Source organism: Rutidosis leptorrhynchoides, chromosome 5 (genome assembly GCF_046630445.1).
Source record: "Rutidosis leptorrhynchoides isolate AG116_Rl617_1_P2 chromosome 5, CSIRO_AGI_Rlap_v1, whole genome shotgun sequence".
In the NCBI taxonomy this organism is placed as follows: Eukaryota; Viridiplantae; Streptophyta; class Magnoliopsida; order Asterales; family Asteraceae; genus Rutidosis; species Rutidosis leptorrhynchoides.
Window position 1 is genome coordinate 36,998,546 of NC_092337.1, and position 18,799 is coordinate 37,017,344.

Consider the following 18,799-nt stretch of genomic DNA (forward strand, 5'->3'; position numbering starts at 1 on the left):
TTTGAAAGACAGTAAAACAAATAGTTGATGATTCCGATGATGAAAAGGTGGTTAATTTTGTCAAGAGTTTAACGGAAGAAGAAGTGGAGGGAGAAGCGAGTAGTTCACGAGTCCCTCGAACACGGGTTTATATTCCAAGGGATCGTGAAGATGCTACTGTGAGGTTATACAATGATTATTCACCGTTGTTTAACACTATAAAAGAGGGCACTGCTCCACCTTCACCGTTTAATGTAAACGACCATCACTACGAGAGAGGGTATTACCTATGTGATGGTATATACCCAAATTGGGCTATGTTGGTCAAAGCGCCCCACAATCCAATTGACGAACCACGTAAAAAGTTTAAACGGTTTCAAGAAAGTGCAAGGAAAGATATTGAACGTGTGCGTTCGGAGTACTACAAGGTAGATTTGCAATGTTAAAGACTCCGGCAAGATCTATAGATTTCAACAAAATTAGAAGGCATATGTACGCTTGTGTTGTATTACATAACATGATTCAAGAAAATAACGGATTTGTGATTTCAAAAAGAGATGAAAGAATGATTGCTGCACCAAGTAACCGACCTATTCGGTTAGAAAGGGATTTGAGGGATCGAGATGCCATGGTTAAGGAAATCAGAGATAGGCAAGTTCACAATCGGCTGGAGTCAGATTTAACCGAGTACGTTTGGAATTTATCACCTTATTTTCGTGCTGCTAATATTAATATTGATGATTAATATATTGTTATGTATTTTATTATTTCGTTCAAATTGATGTATTTTTTTAGTCATTTAAATTATTGTACTTTATTTTTAGTAATAAAAACTAGCCGTTTATTTCATTCATTCGCAAACAAACGATTACATTATTTTCCTAAAAATAGAAAAAACAGCTTAGTTCCTAAAACGATTACATTATTTTTCTAACGGCTATCTTCAACAAGCACCTTCATCAATCTAAGTAATCGCGAATATCATATTGCTGAAATCCGCCATTGCTACTCGAAGATTAAGCAACTTCTTTTAGCGATTCAGAAAGGGCGTAGCTTTCATCCCTAAATTCGGTATAAAGCGTAATTGATTGCTTACGTACCAAAGCTTTTCCAATTAAAGCATAATAATCGTGGTCATCTTCAAGTAGCGTGGCGGGAACGTCGGGTTTTTTGAAATACCAAACTTGTCTGAAAGGATATGGTATGTCTCGCTGGAGAACTTCAAGCAAACTAAAAAAATAACGATACTCACGTACATTAATGTAATAATCACGTGTTTCGTGAGGTGTATAATTCATCAATTCTCGATCAAATTCACCTCCGTGATGAACTTTTACGCAAACATTCAACGGACTCATTTTGAAAATTCACTACTACAAAAATCGTTAATTAGACGTGTTAAAAAGGCTAATTAGACGTGTTTTTCAACACGTCTAGATGGAGAATTGCTGATGACATATAGTGCGGTCCCTTGAACACGTCTAATTAGTACCATTTAGACGTGTTCCTCCTTTTTTGTCAATTAGAGGTGTTCTCGAAACACGTCTAATTGATTAGATTAACACGTATAATTATCAATTAGACATGTTCCCGATATCAGTTAGACGTGTTTCCGGTATCAATTAGACGTGTGATCAATTACACGTTTTCCCAATATCAATTAGACGTGTTATCAATTAGACGTGTTCTGGTAAATGTTAACCCTGGTTAAAATCTCAAATATTTTAAATAATACCAGCCAAATACCAGATATTTTTCCTCTCAAATATTTCAAATAATCAAATACCAAACGCACCAAATATAACAAATTAATTTGCTACAAAATCAAACTATATATAAATATCTTTAAAGTATTTATTACAATCGAGGAAACTCTAAACTAAAAAACACTAATCTAAGGTCGCTATAGCTGGTTCTTTGAACACCCATTCAACATGTCATCCCTCTGCCATCAATCCCCTCCTCCTGCCGCCTTCCTGCTACCAACAACATTTTAAAATTATTAATACAAAATTGATATGCTAAACTGATGAGTACCTGAGAGTGTAACTGTTGTAAGTGAGATTGTGATTATCTACCATAAATGAGATCAAATAGACTAAAAGGTGTTTTTACTATAATAAAAGGTGAATAGCTGAACAGAGATAACAACTCTAGATATATCATTGCAAACCTAGATACAGAGACTATGATAGAACACAACCTCTAACAAAATTTCAAAATGCAGAAGACCTACTTACCAACTGCAAAATCAAAACACTACAATTTGGTAATGTTACGCTATAGAGAGAGGTAGTGTACAATGGATGAGACAGTCATAAAAGATAAATATTTGAAGTATAAAACATATGGAAGTCATAGGTTGATGAACAAAAAAACTAACTAATAGACAGACAAATACCTTCGGGCACACTCACAACAAAAGAGGCAGACAGTGGACAACACTTGTAGAGGGTTGGAAGTCCAGTAAAAGAAGCACAACAAACTGCAAACATGTCACATAACAAAAGGTAAGAAACATATCAAATGGGTCGCCAAAAAATACTTATAGCAATGTGATATTTAAACATACTAAATTACTTTCTCGATAACATGACGGTGGTTCAGCTGAATAAAATTGTTGCCTCCTGATGTGAACTAACAAAGAACATGGTTTGGACCATTAACTAGATAAGTGCTCACCCGCGTTTCGACAGATCTGTTAATGGTGAGGAACAGAATTAATATTACGGATTAGTACCTTCAATGGTTTCAACAACCTGGTGAACTACACCTGGTGGTTCTCTTAGTATGCTGTTGTGAAGCCATGATTTCACGTTTTTGTATACAAAGAGGATTATTTTTCTTATAATAATGTACAAATATACAATATACAAAGAGTTGCAGCTAGTCAGCTACTTATCAATTACCATAAACTACAATTATGGTGGCTGGACATAATGCGAGATTATGCCATAGTATCACTTGGCTGCTTAAGCTTAAGCACATGCCAAAACATCCAATCAGGAATCGAACCTGTGACCACACTTCTCCTTGTCCCACATTCAACAAAACATCATCCATGTCGACCATCATTCTTTGCTTGTAGAACTATAAGTGCAAATTAAGATGTATGGTTACTTGAAATGCATAAATCAGAATCTATAATACTAAACTGGAAAAACGTCAAACTCAAAAAGTCTGATTATAAGAATACAATTTATAAATGATTTACAGCCAAATTACAGTCTTATAAGAATACTACCAACATCACAATATATTAAAAGTGAATATACCTGTTTTAGTAATTAAAAGTCAGAAAACCAATTACAAACACACATTCAAATACATTGATTTTCTAACACATGTAATGCAATTCACACATTTGCCTATCCGAGATTCATCATGTATACCATCTCAATATTGATATTTCCAGGAAACAAAATTAGAACCATGTGCCTATGATTGAATAATAATAGTTGCCAATAATGGTGTCTATGTGAGACTTTATTAGATTGAGGTATTTATATTTTTACATCATGTCATATGTCATATCGGTTTAATTTGAGAAACACATGTAAGCTATGCACTTCATCTTATTTTTGCAGAAGTTGGTAATGAACTAATGATACGAAATCAATATCTACAGTAAAAACTTAACAAATAATTACATGTATAGACACTTAAAAAAGTAAATGTATACCTTAGGGCTGTAGAAAAGCTTCAATCTCAGGTGATTATCATGTAAGCTACTATCACCACCTACATTTAACAATGTAAAACTACATGATAAAAATTGATCAAGATAAAGCACTAATGTTTTAGATACAAAAAACAATCAAGTGTTATTTACTGATGAAAGCATGAATAACAAATTAGCAATTAATTAGACACCATTGCAAACACTAAGATTATTACCAAGTCTATTGCCTAGTCATGTACTGAGTATCTATTTATTTATTTAGTTACGTTTTTAAATAAGTTCAATCAAGAAACTTTTGAACAGAAACACATAATCATATACTATAATTAGACAGAAGTTCGCTACAGACCATACTCAATCTAGTATCAGTAACAATTAAGACTAAAGTAATAACAAATCATTACCACCACTATCAAGAAGTGGAAAAAATGCTTTTTGATTCGATTTCGGGTATCAGACTGAGGCGGTTAATATTCCACAATATTGAGGAACACATAAATTACCAGTTGTACATTCGTATGTATCTTTCAAATTATCAGATAAACAAAAAACAAACACAAAATATAAACCATAGCTTGATATTTTCTTCCTTTTAGTCAAATTTGACCAAAAGAATATGACCCAGATAAGAAAACTTAATCAAATATGTTTTCCAGACAAAACCAATAATGAAAATGTAAGCTTGATGACATATCTCAAGTTTTTTCAATCAAAATTGACCAAAAGAAACTGACCCATATCAGGAAATCAATTAACTCAATAAGTATCTTGAAAGCTTCTTATAAAGATATTACTACGACAACAATTTCATAATTTTATGATAGGAAAAGAGGTGCAACTAACATTATAAGGTACCGATTACGAAACGGCACAAAACAGAAACAATTTAAGCAACTATTAGTAAAAAAGATATGTTGTGACAGATTCGAAGACATAAATCATGTACTGAATGTAAGAGAAAATTACATGTGAACGGAAGTAACAACACGAAGCACTCGATCTGAATCGCAGAGACTGTGTCATCACCAAATTAGGGTTTCCAAATAGAATGGTCCCGTAAGTTACCCAACATATAAGCGAATAGAAGGAACAACACAAAACTATCGCAGTGAATCATGGTGATTGAGGCGCATAGAATTTAGGGTTTGGGAATGAACAAAATTAGGAGACGGCGGAGCATCTCCTCCGGCGGGCGTAGCGATGATGGAGCAATTTTGGGATGGTGATGATGAAGGTTACTCTGGACAGAGGGGAAAGCAATGGGGATGGAGGTTCAAATATAGCCGTTGTAAATTAAATAATATTTTAAAAATATAAATATAATCATATTAATAATAAAAAATAAAATAAAATAAAATAAATAAAACAGAAAATACAAAATTAAATGACATATCAGCATTCCACTACCACAACACAAACTCACAACACCAACTCACAAAACCACCACTACTCCACTCAATAACTCAACACGTCTTAGTCATCAAAAAAGTGCAAAAAATGCACAACATTCACTCACAACACGAGTTACCATTACAAATGATCTTATACAAGTAGAATTTCACTAAGACCACTTGTTACACGCTCATCAAAGCATACTCACCTCTTACGTGGTACTTCAAAAATGTCAAAACGCCACTTAGACTACAGATAACGCAATGTTTCTCTCCCTTATGCCGCATACATGTCATCACAAACGCCTGTAGTGGGTCGTTTGTGGTCGTTTCTCTCGGGGCGTTTTTCATCCTGAAACGCAGGAGGGGAGGAAGGTGATGGTGAGGTGGTGGCCTGTGATTGGTTCAGGTTATTTTTTCTCTCTCAATTTTTATTATTTACCAAATACCAATCAAATTTTAACACATCATCCACAAACTTTCTACAATCTCTCAACAAAAGCACCCCATTACAACCAGTGGCGACTTTAAGTTAAGACTCGCGGGGTCCCGCGACACCACTAATTTTTCGAAATTTATCACAAAAATTTTATTTTTTACGTATAGGACACCACTAAATATAATAATGGGACCCCATAAATTTTTAGAGAGATAATAGTTTAATAGTTTGAACTACTAAATTGTTTGAAATTAACCCACTTATGATATGATTTCTATATTATGAGTCACTGAATATATTAGATATAAAAATAAACAAGCTCTTGTCAAATTCCAATTTTAATTATTTTTACTTCCTTCTACATCACAAATTTTTACGGTTCTATCTTTAATCCTTCATCCTAGGAATGTCAATGGATCGGATATGGATCAGGTGAGGCGTGAAGTCATATCCATATCCATTTAGTTTTTGTTCATCCATATCCATTTAAATTTAGTTCATCAATCTATATCCATATCTATATCCAGTGAATTAAGCGGGTTAATTGATATCCATTAGATATTTAAGAAATCTTGTAAGATTTTCAAAGATATAGTGAAAATAAAAGCGCAATATAACATGACATAATTTACAATTCTTCTACCTGAATGTGTAATGTTTGTATAAGAATGAACAAATTTTGTTAAATTTACTATCAAACATATATTATAACAAATTACGTGTATTTTTTTTGTTGAGATATACATGTTTTATTGTGAATACTCATGGTGAATGCATTATATGGTTGCAAGTAAGATGTTTGTGTAATGGTAAAAAAATTTATTGTATATGAATCCCTAATCTCATCACTCATAACTACCTAATTTATTCTTTTTTTAAAAGTAAGGTGAAACTGCAATTTTACAGCTAATGTTAATGTTATGCGATTCATATTGATAATAGGTTATAAAATTGCAATTTAAAATTGCTACTGTAAAATTGCTAGTGTATAGGTCATTAGCTAAAATAATATTTTAAAATTGCTACTGTATGAGTCATTGTTACTTTAAAATTGCTACTGTATGTGCAATTAATTGCTAGTGCGTATGAACAACCTTATATTTTGCGAGTATTATTCAATTTTATGTTTGTGTTTTGAGCGCTACCCGACCCGACCCGATTTGACCCGACTTGACCCGACGCATTCAATATTTTGTGGAAAAAAGTTATCAAATGAATTTTGGGACCCCATTAAGTTTTGATCCTAGAATCGTCACTGATTACAACTACCTCATTCCCCCATAATTACCATGTCAGCATCATAACCTAAAAAGTACTCCTCATCTACTCTACGTAGACGTCACCATTATCTATTGTCTTATGGGTCGTTATAAGCGAGATATTTAAGGGGCGTTGATCAACTTTGAATGGGCAAAGAAGTAGGCGTATCGATTTACTGACCACTTTAATATATTGTGAGTGATGTTTCAAATGAAATCATTGATTCTCTAAGTGAGTTACATTTACATACGTGTGTGTATCTATTTAGGAACACGCGTATCAATCTATTTAGTACTCTTCTTGAATTGTTCCATGCATGCATCTTTTAACTTCCATATATATACATATATATCTAATTTAAAATATTGTATTTGACAAGTGTGCATACCGACATATGCTATGTGTAAATATCATCAAAATAACAAGACATACAATGTTAACCGAAATTGATCTAGTTTGGTTTGTTTCCAGTTTGATTTCATCGCTGTTTATATTATATGTGGGTATTATGGCCTCAACAATTAGTACTGGGACAAGTTGACAAGAAAGTAGTCAAACGCATTTAGTCTAGGTTTAGGTCGGCCAAACCTCACATAAGTGGTTTAAAATTGAATTCACGGTAATAACTTCATTTAAAGCTATACTTTCAATTACTAGATGATAACGGAAAAAAAATCACAAATAAAAATAAAAATTGAAGACTATAATGATACCGCAACCCGCAGGCGCACCACATATGTATGCGGGCAATCACTATTGTGCGTATGCGTGTTCTTGTGTGCGTTATGCGGCGTGCGAATGCCTTTGTTCCCGGTACGGCGGTTGCTTAGCTGTCAAGTAAATATCTTTTCCATAATTATATCCGTGATTCGGGGGAGTCAGTTATGGATGAGGTTATCATGATCTGGGACGGTTCTAGAATTAGGGTTTGCCTATAAATACAAACTCTAATCATCATTCACCGGACACAGCATATTACGTAACCATCACCTACGATACACATTACGTAAAAAAGCATCATTCAGCATCTTTTCAAGGTTAACAGGTTAGTCTTTCGTAAGCTAGTACCTACGACCTTATTTGGGGCCTCTTGATCGACGACCGTTATCGGAGGTGGACTTAATCACTTGGTCACTCCGCCGACATCATCATGTCGGCCAGGGTTATTCACGGTAGCCGGACCGGAGAGCCACGTTCTAAGATCCTTAAACCCCTCTACGTATTGAGCAGGCATATTAAACCCTATGGTAAAAATATGCATGATCAAGTGGTGCTTTCATTGAGAGTCGAATTAATTCAAGACTGTTTAATTGCTTTTTCTTTTAAGGTTTTGAATTGTATGACTCGTTATTTACAAAATTTTTGAATTTTTTCTTTAACAGTGTCATGACTTCCGAGGAATCATCGGAACATACCCAAACAGATATTCAAAACGCACCGTTTGGTAGTCAACAGACACCGGTTATGACTACGGAGGCGGCTATTCAGGCGGGGTACACTGAAATGTCCCGTTCTTATTGATTAAAAACGTTCCATATTAATTGATTTCTTTGCGAGGTTTTGACCTCTATATGAGACGTTTTTCAAAGACTGCATTCATTTTTAAAACAAACCATAACCTTTCTTTCATAAATAAAGGTTTAAAAAGCTTTACGTAGATTATCAAATAATGATAATCTAAAATATCCTGTTTACACACGACCATTACATAATGGTTTACAATACAAATATGTTACATCGAAATCAGTTTCTTGAATGCAGTTTTTACACAATATCATACAAACATGGACTCCAAATCTTGTCCTTATTTTAGTATGCAACAGTGGAAGCTCTTAGTATTCACCTGAGAATAAACATGCTTTAAACGTCAACAAAAATGTTGGTGAGTTATAGGTTTAACCTATATATATCAAATCGTAACAATAGACCACAAGATTTCATATTTCAATACACATCCCATACATAGAGATAGAAATCATTCATATGGTGAACACCTGGTAATCGACATTAACAAGATGCATATATAAGAATATCCCCATCATTCCGGGACACCCTTCGGATATGATATAAATTTCGAAGTACTAAAGCATCCGGTACTTTGGATGGGGTTTGTTAGGCCCAATAGATCTATCTTTAGGATTCGCGTCAATCAGGGTGTCTGTTCCCTAATTCTTAGATTACCAGACTTAATAAAAAGGGGCATATTCGATTTCGATAATTCAACCATAGAATGTAGTTTCACGTACTTGTGTCTATTTTGTAAATCATTTATAAAACCTGCATGTATTCTCATCCCAAAATATTAGATTTTAAAAGTGGGACTATAACTCACTTTCACAGATTTTTACTTCGTCGGGAAGTAAGACTTGGCCACTGGTTGATTCACGAACCTATAACAATATATACATATATATCAAAGTATGTTCAAAATATATTTACAACACTTTTAATATATTTTGATATTTTAAGTTTATTAAATCAGCTGTCCTCGTTAGTAACCTACAACTAGTTGTCCACAGTTAGATGTACAGAAATAAATCGATAAATATTATCTTGAATCAATCCACGACCCAGTGTATACGTATCTCAGTATTGATCACAACTCAAACTATATATATTTTGGAATCAACCTCAACCCTGTATAGCTAACTCCAACATTCACATATAGAGTGTCTATGGTTGTTCCAAAATATATATAGATGTATCGACATGATAGGTCGAAACATTGTATACGTGTCTATGGTATATCAAGATTACATAATATACAATACAAGTTGATTAAGTTATGGTTGGAATAGATTTGTTACCAATTTTCACGTAGCTAAAATGAGAAAAATTATCCAATCTTGTTTTACCCATAACTTCTTCATTTTAAATCCGTTTTGAGTTAATCAAATTGCTATGGTTTCATATTGAACTCTATTTTATGAATCTAAACAGAAAAAGTATAGGTTTATAGTCGAAAAAATAAGTTACAAGTCGTTTTTGTAAAGGTAGTCATTTCAGTCGAAAGAACGACGTCTAGATGACCATTTTAGAAAACATACTTCCACTTTGAGTTTAACCATAATTTTTGGATATAGTTTCATGTTCACAATAAAAATCATTTTCTCAGAATAACAACTTTTAAATCAAAGTTTATCATAGTTTTTAATTAACTAACCCAAAACAGCCCGCGGTGTTACTACGACGGCGTAAATCCGGTTTTACGGTGTTTTTCGTGTTTCTAGGTTTTAAATCATTAAGTTAGCATATCATATAGATATAGAACATGTGTTTAGTTGATTTTAAAAGTCAAGTTAGAAGGATTAACTTTTATTTGTGAACAAGTTTAGAATTAACTAAACTATGTTCTAGTGATTACACGTTTAAACCTTCGAATAAGATAGCTTTATATGTATGAATCGAATGATGTTATGAACATCATTACTACCTCAAGTTCCTTGGATAAACCTACTAGAAATGAGAAAAATAGATCTAGCTTCAAAGGATCCTTGGATGGCTTGAAAGTTCTTGAAGCAGAATCATGACACGAAAACAATTTCAAGTAAGATTTTCACTCGAAATAAGATTGTTATAGTTATAGAAATTGAATTAAAGTTTGAATATGATTATTACCTTGTATTAGAAAGATAACCTACTGTAAGTAATAAAGGTTTCTTGATCTTGGATGATTACTTGGAATGGATTTAGAAAACTTGGAAGTAAACTTACAATCTTGGAAGTATTCTTGATTTTATGAAACTAGAACTTTTGGAATTTATGAAGAACACTTAGAACTTGAAGATAGAACTTAAGAGAGATAAATTAGATGAAGAAAATTGAAGAATGAAAGTGTTTGTAGGTGTTTTTGGTCATTGGTGTATGGATTAGATATAAAGGATATGTAATTTTGTTTTCATGTAAATAAGTCATGAATGATTACTCATATTTTTTGTAATTTTATGAGATATTTCATGCTAGTTTCTAAATGATGGTTTCCACATGTGTTAGGTGACTCACATGGGATGCTAAGAGCTGATCATTGGAGTGTATATACTAATAGTACATACATCTAAAAGCTGTGTATTGTACGAGTACGAATACGGGTGCATACGAGTAGAATTGTTGATGAAACTGAACGAGGATGTAATTGTAAGCATTTTTGTTAAGTAGAAGTATTTTGATAAGTGTCTTGAAGTCTTTCAAAAGTGTATGAATACATATTAAAACAATACATGTATATAAATTTTAACTGAGTCGTTAAGTCATCGTTAGTCATTACATGTAAGTGTTGTTTTGAAACCTTTAGGTTAACGATCTTGTTGAATGTTGTTAACCCATTGTTTATTATAGCAAATGAGATGTTAAATTGTTATATTATCATGATATTATGATATATAATATATCTTATTATGATGTATATACAGTTAAATGTCGTTACAACGATAATCGTTACATATATGTCTCGTTTCGAAATCATTAAGTTAGTAGTCTTATTTTTACATATGTATTTCATTGTTAATACACTTAATAATATATTTACTTATCATTTAACATAATTAACCAAGTGTATCAATATCTTAATATGATTCATATGTACCTAGTAAGACGTTGTTATAACGATAATCGTTATATATATCGTTTTCGAGTTTTTTAAATTAATAGTCTCATTTTTATGTATATAACTCATTGTTAAAATACCTAATGAGATACATACTTATAATAAAATCATGTTAACTATATATATAACCATATATATGTCATCGTATAGTTTTTACAAGTTTTAACGTTCGTGAATCACCGGTCAACTTGGGTGGTCAATTGTCTATATGAAACCTATTTCAATTAATCAAGTCTTAACAAGTTTGATTTCTTAACATGTTGGAAACACTTAATCATGTAAATAACAATTTCATTTAATATATATATAAACATGGAAATGTTCGGGTCACTACAGTACTAACCCGTTAAATAAATTTCGTCCCGAAATTTTAAGCAGTTGGAGGTGTTGACGTATCTTCTGGAAATAAATGCGGGTATTTCTTCTTCATCTGATCTTCTCGTTCCCAGGTGAACTCGGGTCCTCTACGAGCATTCTATTGAACCTTAACAATTGGTATCTTGTTTTGCTTAAGTCTTTAAACCTCACGATCCATTATTTCGACGGGTTCTTCGATAAATTGAAGTTTTTCGTTGATTTGGATTTCATCTAACGGAATAGTGAGATCTTCTTTAGCAAAACATTTCTTCAAATTCGAGACGTGGAAAGTGTTATGTACAGCCGCGAGTTGTTGAGGTAACTCAAGTCGGTAAGCTACTGGTTCGACACGATCAATAATCTTGAATGGTCCAATATACCTTGGATTTAATTTCCCTCGTTTACCAAATCGAACAACGCCTTTCCAAGGTGCAACTTTAAGCATGACCATCTCTCCAATTTCAAATTCTATATCTTTTCTTTTAATGTCAGCGTAGCTCTTTTGTCGACTTTGGGCAGTTTTCAACCGTTGTTAAATTTGGATGATCTTCTCGGTAGTTTCTTGTATTATCTCCGGACCCGTAATCTGTCTATCCCCCACTTCACTCCAACAAATCAGAGACCTGCACTTTCTACCATAAAGTGCTTCAAACGGCACCATCTCAATGCTTGAATGGTAGCTGTTGTTGTAGGAAAATTCTGCTAACGGTAGATGTCGATCCCAACTGTTTCCGAAATCAATAACACATGCTCGTAGCATGTCTTCAAGCGTTTGTATCGTCCTTTCGCTCTGCCCATCAGTTTGTGGATGATAGGCAGTACTCATGTCTAGACGAGTTCCTAATGCTTGCTGTAATGTCTGCCAGAATCTTGAAATAAATCTGCCATCCATATCAGAGATAATAGAGATTGGTATTCCATGTCTGGAGACGACTTCCTTCAAATACAGTCGTGCTAACTTCTCCATCTTGTCATCTTCTCTTATTGGCAGGAAGTGTGCTGATTTGGTGAGACGATCAACTATTACCCAAATAGTATCAAAACCACTTGCAGTCCTTGGCAATTTAGTGATGAAATCCATGGTAATGTTTTCCCATTTCCATTCCAGGATTTCGGGTTGTTGAAGTAGACCTGATGGTTTCTGATGCTCAGCTTTGACCTTAAAACAGGTCAAACATTCTCCTACGTATTTAGCAAACATCGGCTTTCATACCCGGCCACCAAAAATGTTTCTTGAGATCCTTGTACATCTTCCCCGTTCCAGGATGTATTGAGTATCTGGTTTTATGAGCTTCTCTAAGTACCATTTCTCTCATATCTCTAAATTTTGGTACCCAAATTCTTTCAGCCCTATACCGGGTTCCGTCTTCCCGAATATTAAGATGCTTCTCCGATCCTTTGGGTATTTCATCCTTTAAATTTCCCTCTTTTAAAACTCCTTGTTGCGCCTCCTTTATTTGAGTAGTAAGGTTAGTGTGAATCATTATATTCATAGATTTTACTCGAATGGGTTCTCTGTCCTTTCTGCTCAAGGCGTCGGCTACCACATTTGCCTTCCCCGGGTGGTAACGAATCTCAAAGTCGTAATCATCCAACAATTCAATCCACCTACGCTGCCTCATATTCAGTTGTTTCTGATTAAATATGTGTTGAAGACTTTTGTGGTCGGTATATATAATACTTTTGACCCCATATAAGTAGTGCCTCCAAGTCTTTAATGCAAAAACAACCGTGCCTAATTCCAAATCATGCGTCGTATAATTTTGCTCGTGAATCTTCAATTGTCTAGACGCATAAGCAATCACCTTCATTCGTTGCATTAATACACAACCGAGACCTTGCTTTGATGCGTCACAATAAATCACAAAATCATCATTCCCTTCAGGCAATGACAATATAGGTGCCGTAGTTAGATTTTTCTTCAATAACTGAAACACTTTCTCTTGTTCATCCTTCCATTCAAATTTCTTCCCTTTATGCGTTAATGCAGTCAAGGGTTTTGCTATTTTGGAGAAATCTTGGATGAATCTTCTGTAGTAACCAGCCAATCCTAAAAATTGACGTATATGCTTTGGAGTTTTTGGGGTTTTCCACTTTTCAACAGTTTCTATCTTTGCCGGATCCACCTTAATACCTTTTTTGTTCACTATGTGATCGAGGAATTGAACTTCTTCCAACCAAAATGCACGCTTCAAAAATTTAGCGTACAATTCTTCCTTCCTCAATACTTCTAACTCCTTTCTCAAATGTTCACCGTGTTCTTGGTCATTCTTTGAGTAAATAAGTATGTCATCAATGAAAACAATGACAAACTTGTCAAGGTATGGTCCACACACTCGGTTCATAAGGTCCATGAACACAGCTGGTGCATTAGTTAAACCAAACGGCATGACCATAAACTCGTAATGACCGTAACATGTTCTAAAAGCAGTCTTTGGAATATCATCTTCTTTCACCCGCATTTGATGATACCCGGAACGTAAGTCAATCTTTGAATAAACAGACGAGCCTTGTAGTTGATCAAATAAGTCGTCCATTCTCGGTAGTGGGTAGCGGTTCTTGATGGTAAGTTTGTTCAACTCTCGGTAGTCGATACACAACCTGAATGTACCATCTTTGTTCTTGACAAACAAAACAGGAGCTCCCCACGGTGATGTGCTTGGTCGAATGAAACCACGCTCTAAAAGTTCTTGTAATTGGCTTTGCAGTTCTTTCATCTCGCTGGGTGCGAGTCTGTAAGGAGCACGAGCTATTGGTGCAGCTCCTGGTACAAGATCTATTTGAAATTCAATGGATCGATATGGGGGTAATCCCGGTAATTCTTTCAGAAATACATCGGGAAATTCTTTTGCGACGGGAACATCATTGATGCTCTTTTCTTCAGTTTGTACTTTCTCGACGTGTGCTAGAACAGCATAGCAACCTTTTCTTATTAGTTTTTGTGCCTTCAAATTACTAATAAGATGTAGCTTCGTGTTGCCCTTTTCTCCGTACACCATTAAGGGTTTTCCTTTTTCTCGTATAATGCGAATTGCATTTTTGTAACAAACGATCTCTGCTTTCACTTCTTTCAACTAGTCCATACCGATTATCACATCAAAACTCCCTAACTCTACTGGTATCAAGTCAATCTTAAATGTTTCGCTAACCAGTTTAATTTCTCGATTCCGACATATATTATCTGCTGAAATTAATTTACCATTTGCTAATTCGAGTAAAAATTTACTATCCAACAGCGTCAATGGACAACTTAATTTAGCACAAAAATCTCTACTCATATAGCTTCTATCCGCACCCGAATCAAATAAAACGTAAGCAGATTTATTGTCAATAAGAAACGTACCCGTAACAAGCTCCGGGTCTTCCTGTGCCTCTGCCGCATTAATATTGAAAACTCTTCCGTGGCCTTGTCCATTCGTGTTCTCCTGGTTCGGGCAATTTCTAATAATGTGGCCCGGTTTTCCACATTTATAACAAACTACATTGGCATAACTTGCTCCGACACTACTTGCTCCGCCATTACTCGTTCCGAAACCATTTGTTCCTTTCGTTCTGTTAACCCCTGGTCCGTAGACCTCACACTTCGCCGCGCTATGACCATTTCTTTTACACTTGTTGCAAAATTTGGTGCAGAACCCCGAGTGATACTTTTCACACCTTTGGCATAGCTGCTTCTGATTGTTGTTGTTGTTGTGATTGTTATTGTTGTTGGGACGATTGTTGTAGTTGCTGTTGTTGTTGTTGTTGTTGTTGTTGTTGTTGTTGTTGTTGTTGTTGTTGTTGTTGTTGTTGTTGTTGTTGTTGTTGTTGTTGTTGTTGTTGTTGTTGTTGTTGTTGTTGGGCCGTTTGTTATAGTTGCGATTGATGTTGCGATTGTTGGGATAATTGTTGCGATTATTATTGTAATTGCTGTTGTTGTTGTATTGGTGATTCTTATCACCGTTTTCCTCCCACTTTCTTTTGACTTGCTTCACATTGGCCTCTTCAGCCGTCTGTTCTTTAATTCTTTCCTCAATCTGGTTCACTAGTTTGTGAGCCATTCTACATGCCTGTTGTATGGAGACGGGCTCGTGTGAACTTATATCTTCTTGGATTCTTTCCGGTAACCCTTTCACAAACGCGTCGATCTTCTCTTCCTCATCTTCGAACGCTCCCGGACACAATAGGCACAATTCTGTGAATCGTCTTTCGTACGTGGTAATATCAAATCCTTGGGTTCGTAACCCTCTAAGTTCTGTCTTGAGCTTATTGACCTCGGTTCTGGGACGGTACTTCTCGTTCATCAAGTGCTTGAATGCTGACCACGGTAGTGCGTACGCATCATCTTGTCCCACTTGCTCTAGATAGGTATTCCACCATGTTAACGCAGAACCTGTGAAGGTATGCGTAGCATACTTCACTTTGTCCTCTTCAGTACACTTACTTATGGCAAACACCGATTCGACCTTCTCGGTCCACCATTTCAATCCGATCGGTCCTTCGGTTCCATCAAATTCCAAAGGTTTGCATGCAGTGAATTCTTTGTAGGTGCATCCTACACGATTTCCTGTACTGCTAGATCCAAGGTTATTGTTGGTATGTAGCGCAGCCTGTACTGCGGCTATGTTTGAAGCTAGAAAAGTACGGAATTCCTCTTCATTCATATTCACGGTGTGTCGAGTAGTCGGTGCCATTTCCTTCAAAATAGTCAAATGGAACAAGTTAATCATACAGAATATTAAGAGTAGTTAATAGTATTTCGTAGCATAATATGAACTCATTTATAAAAGCTTTTTCTTCATATTAGCGTTTTATAAGTTTAAATTCGGGTAGTACCTACCCGTTAAGTTCATACTTAGTAGCTAATATACAATTCAACTACTACAATTCTATATGAAAAACTGATTATAATAATATTTCGCGTTCAAACTTTTATACAATATTTTACAAACTTACAATACCTCTTATTTTACATAAAGCATGAAATATAGCACACAATAACTTTGATACAAGATAGTTGTTTAGATAATTCTAGCTAGTACACAAGTCGTTCAGCAAAGGCAATAAAGACACGTAATTCATACGTCCAGAAACAAGTCATGCATTCTGGTTTTACTAGGACTACTTCCCATCCTTGGTCTTGTGGAACATAACCATTATGGCCGTTGATAAGACATCGTGTTGTAACGTCGTCAAAGGTACGAGGGTTACGTAATGACCAACAGTCTCGTAATAACCTAAAAACCTCATTTCTTACCCCAATTACCGACTCCGTCACTTGTGGGAACGTTTTGTTTAATAGCTGTAGCCCGATGTTCTTTTTCTCACTTTGGTGAGAAGCAAACATTACTAACCCGTAAGCATAGCATGCTTCTTTATGTTGCATGTTAGCCGCTTTTTCTAAATCATGAAGTCCTATATTCGGATACATTGAGTCAAAATAATTTCTTAACCCGTTGCGTAAAATAGCATTTGGGTTCCCCGCAATATATGCGTCAAAGTAAACACATCGTAACTTATGGGTTTCCCAATGTGATATCCCCCATCTTTCAAACGAAAGTCTCTTATAAACCAAGACATTCTTGGAACGTTCTTCAAATGTCTTACAAACTGATCTCGCCTTAAATAGTTGTGCCGAGGAATTCTGACCGACTCTAGACAAGATTTCATCAATCATGTCTCCGGGTAGGTCTCTTAAAATATTGAGTTGTCTATCCATTTTGTGTTTTTAAACTGTAAAATAGACAAGAGTTAGATTCATAAAAAATACTTATTAATACAAGCAATTTTTACATATATCATAAAGCATAAGCACACTATATTACATATATTACACCACACGAATACAACTATCTTATTCCGACTCGCTCATTTCTTCTTCTTCAGTTTTGGTTCGTTTTACCAAGTTTCTAGGGATATATGATGTTCCCCTAATACTAGCTGTCGTTTTCCACAACGGTTTAGAAAAACCTGGTGGTTTAGAGGTTCCCGGGTCATTGTTACAACTTAAGGACTTCGGGGGTTGACGATACATATAAAGTTCATCGGGATTGGAATTAGATTTCTCTATTTATATGCCCTTTCCCTTATTATTTTCTTTTGCTTTTTTAAATTCAGTTGGGGTAATTTCTATAACATCATCGGAATTCTCGTCGGAATCCGATTCATCGGAGAATTGGTAATCCTCCCAATATTTTGCTTCCTTGGCGGAAACACCATTGACCATAATTAACCTTGGTCGGTTGGTTGAGGATTTTATTTTACTTAACCGTTTAATATTTCCCCCACCGGTTCTATTTCCTCCTCCGGTTCCTCCTCTTCCGGTTCTGATTCTTCTTCCGGTTCTGATTCTTCTTCCGGTTCTTCTTCGGGAACTTGTGAATCAGTCCAATATATATTCGACTCTTCGTTATTATTAGGTGAGTCAATGAAATTTGTGCTAGAGGTAGACATCTATCACACAATATCAAACATGTTAATGGGACTTGTTCTAGAGGTAGACATCTATCACATAATATCAAACGCGTTAAGAGATTAATATATCACATAATATATACATGTTAATAATATATAGTTTCCAACAAAAATGTTAAGCAATCATTTTTAAAGAAAACACGGTCGAAGTCCGGACTCACTAATACATCCTAACAAACTCGATAAGATACACTAATGCAAATTTCTGGTTCTCTAAGACCAACGCTCGGATACCAACTGAAATGTCCCGTTCTTATTGATTAAAAACGTTCCATATTAATTGATTTCGTTGCGAGGTTTTGACCTCTATATGAGACGTTTTTCAAAGACTGCATTCATTTTTAAAACAAACCACAACCTTTATTTCATAAATAAAGGTTTAAAAAGCTTTACGTAGATTATCAAATAATGATAATCTAAAATATCCTGTTTACACACGACCATTACATAATGGTTTACAATACAAATATGTTACATCGAAATCAGTTTCTTGAATGCAGTTTTTACACAATATCATACAAACATGGACTCCATATCTTGTCCTTATTTTAGTATGCAACAGCGGAAGCTCTTAGTATTCACCTGAGAATAAACATGCTTTAAACGTCAACAAAAATGTTGGTGAGTTATAGGTT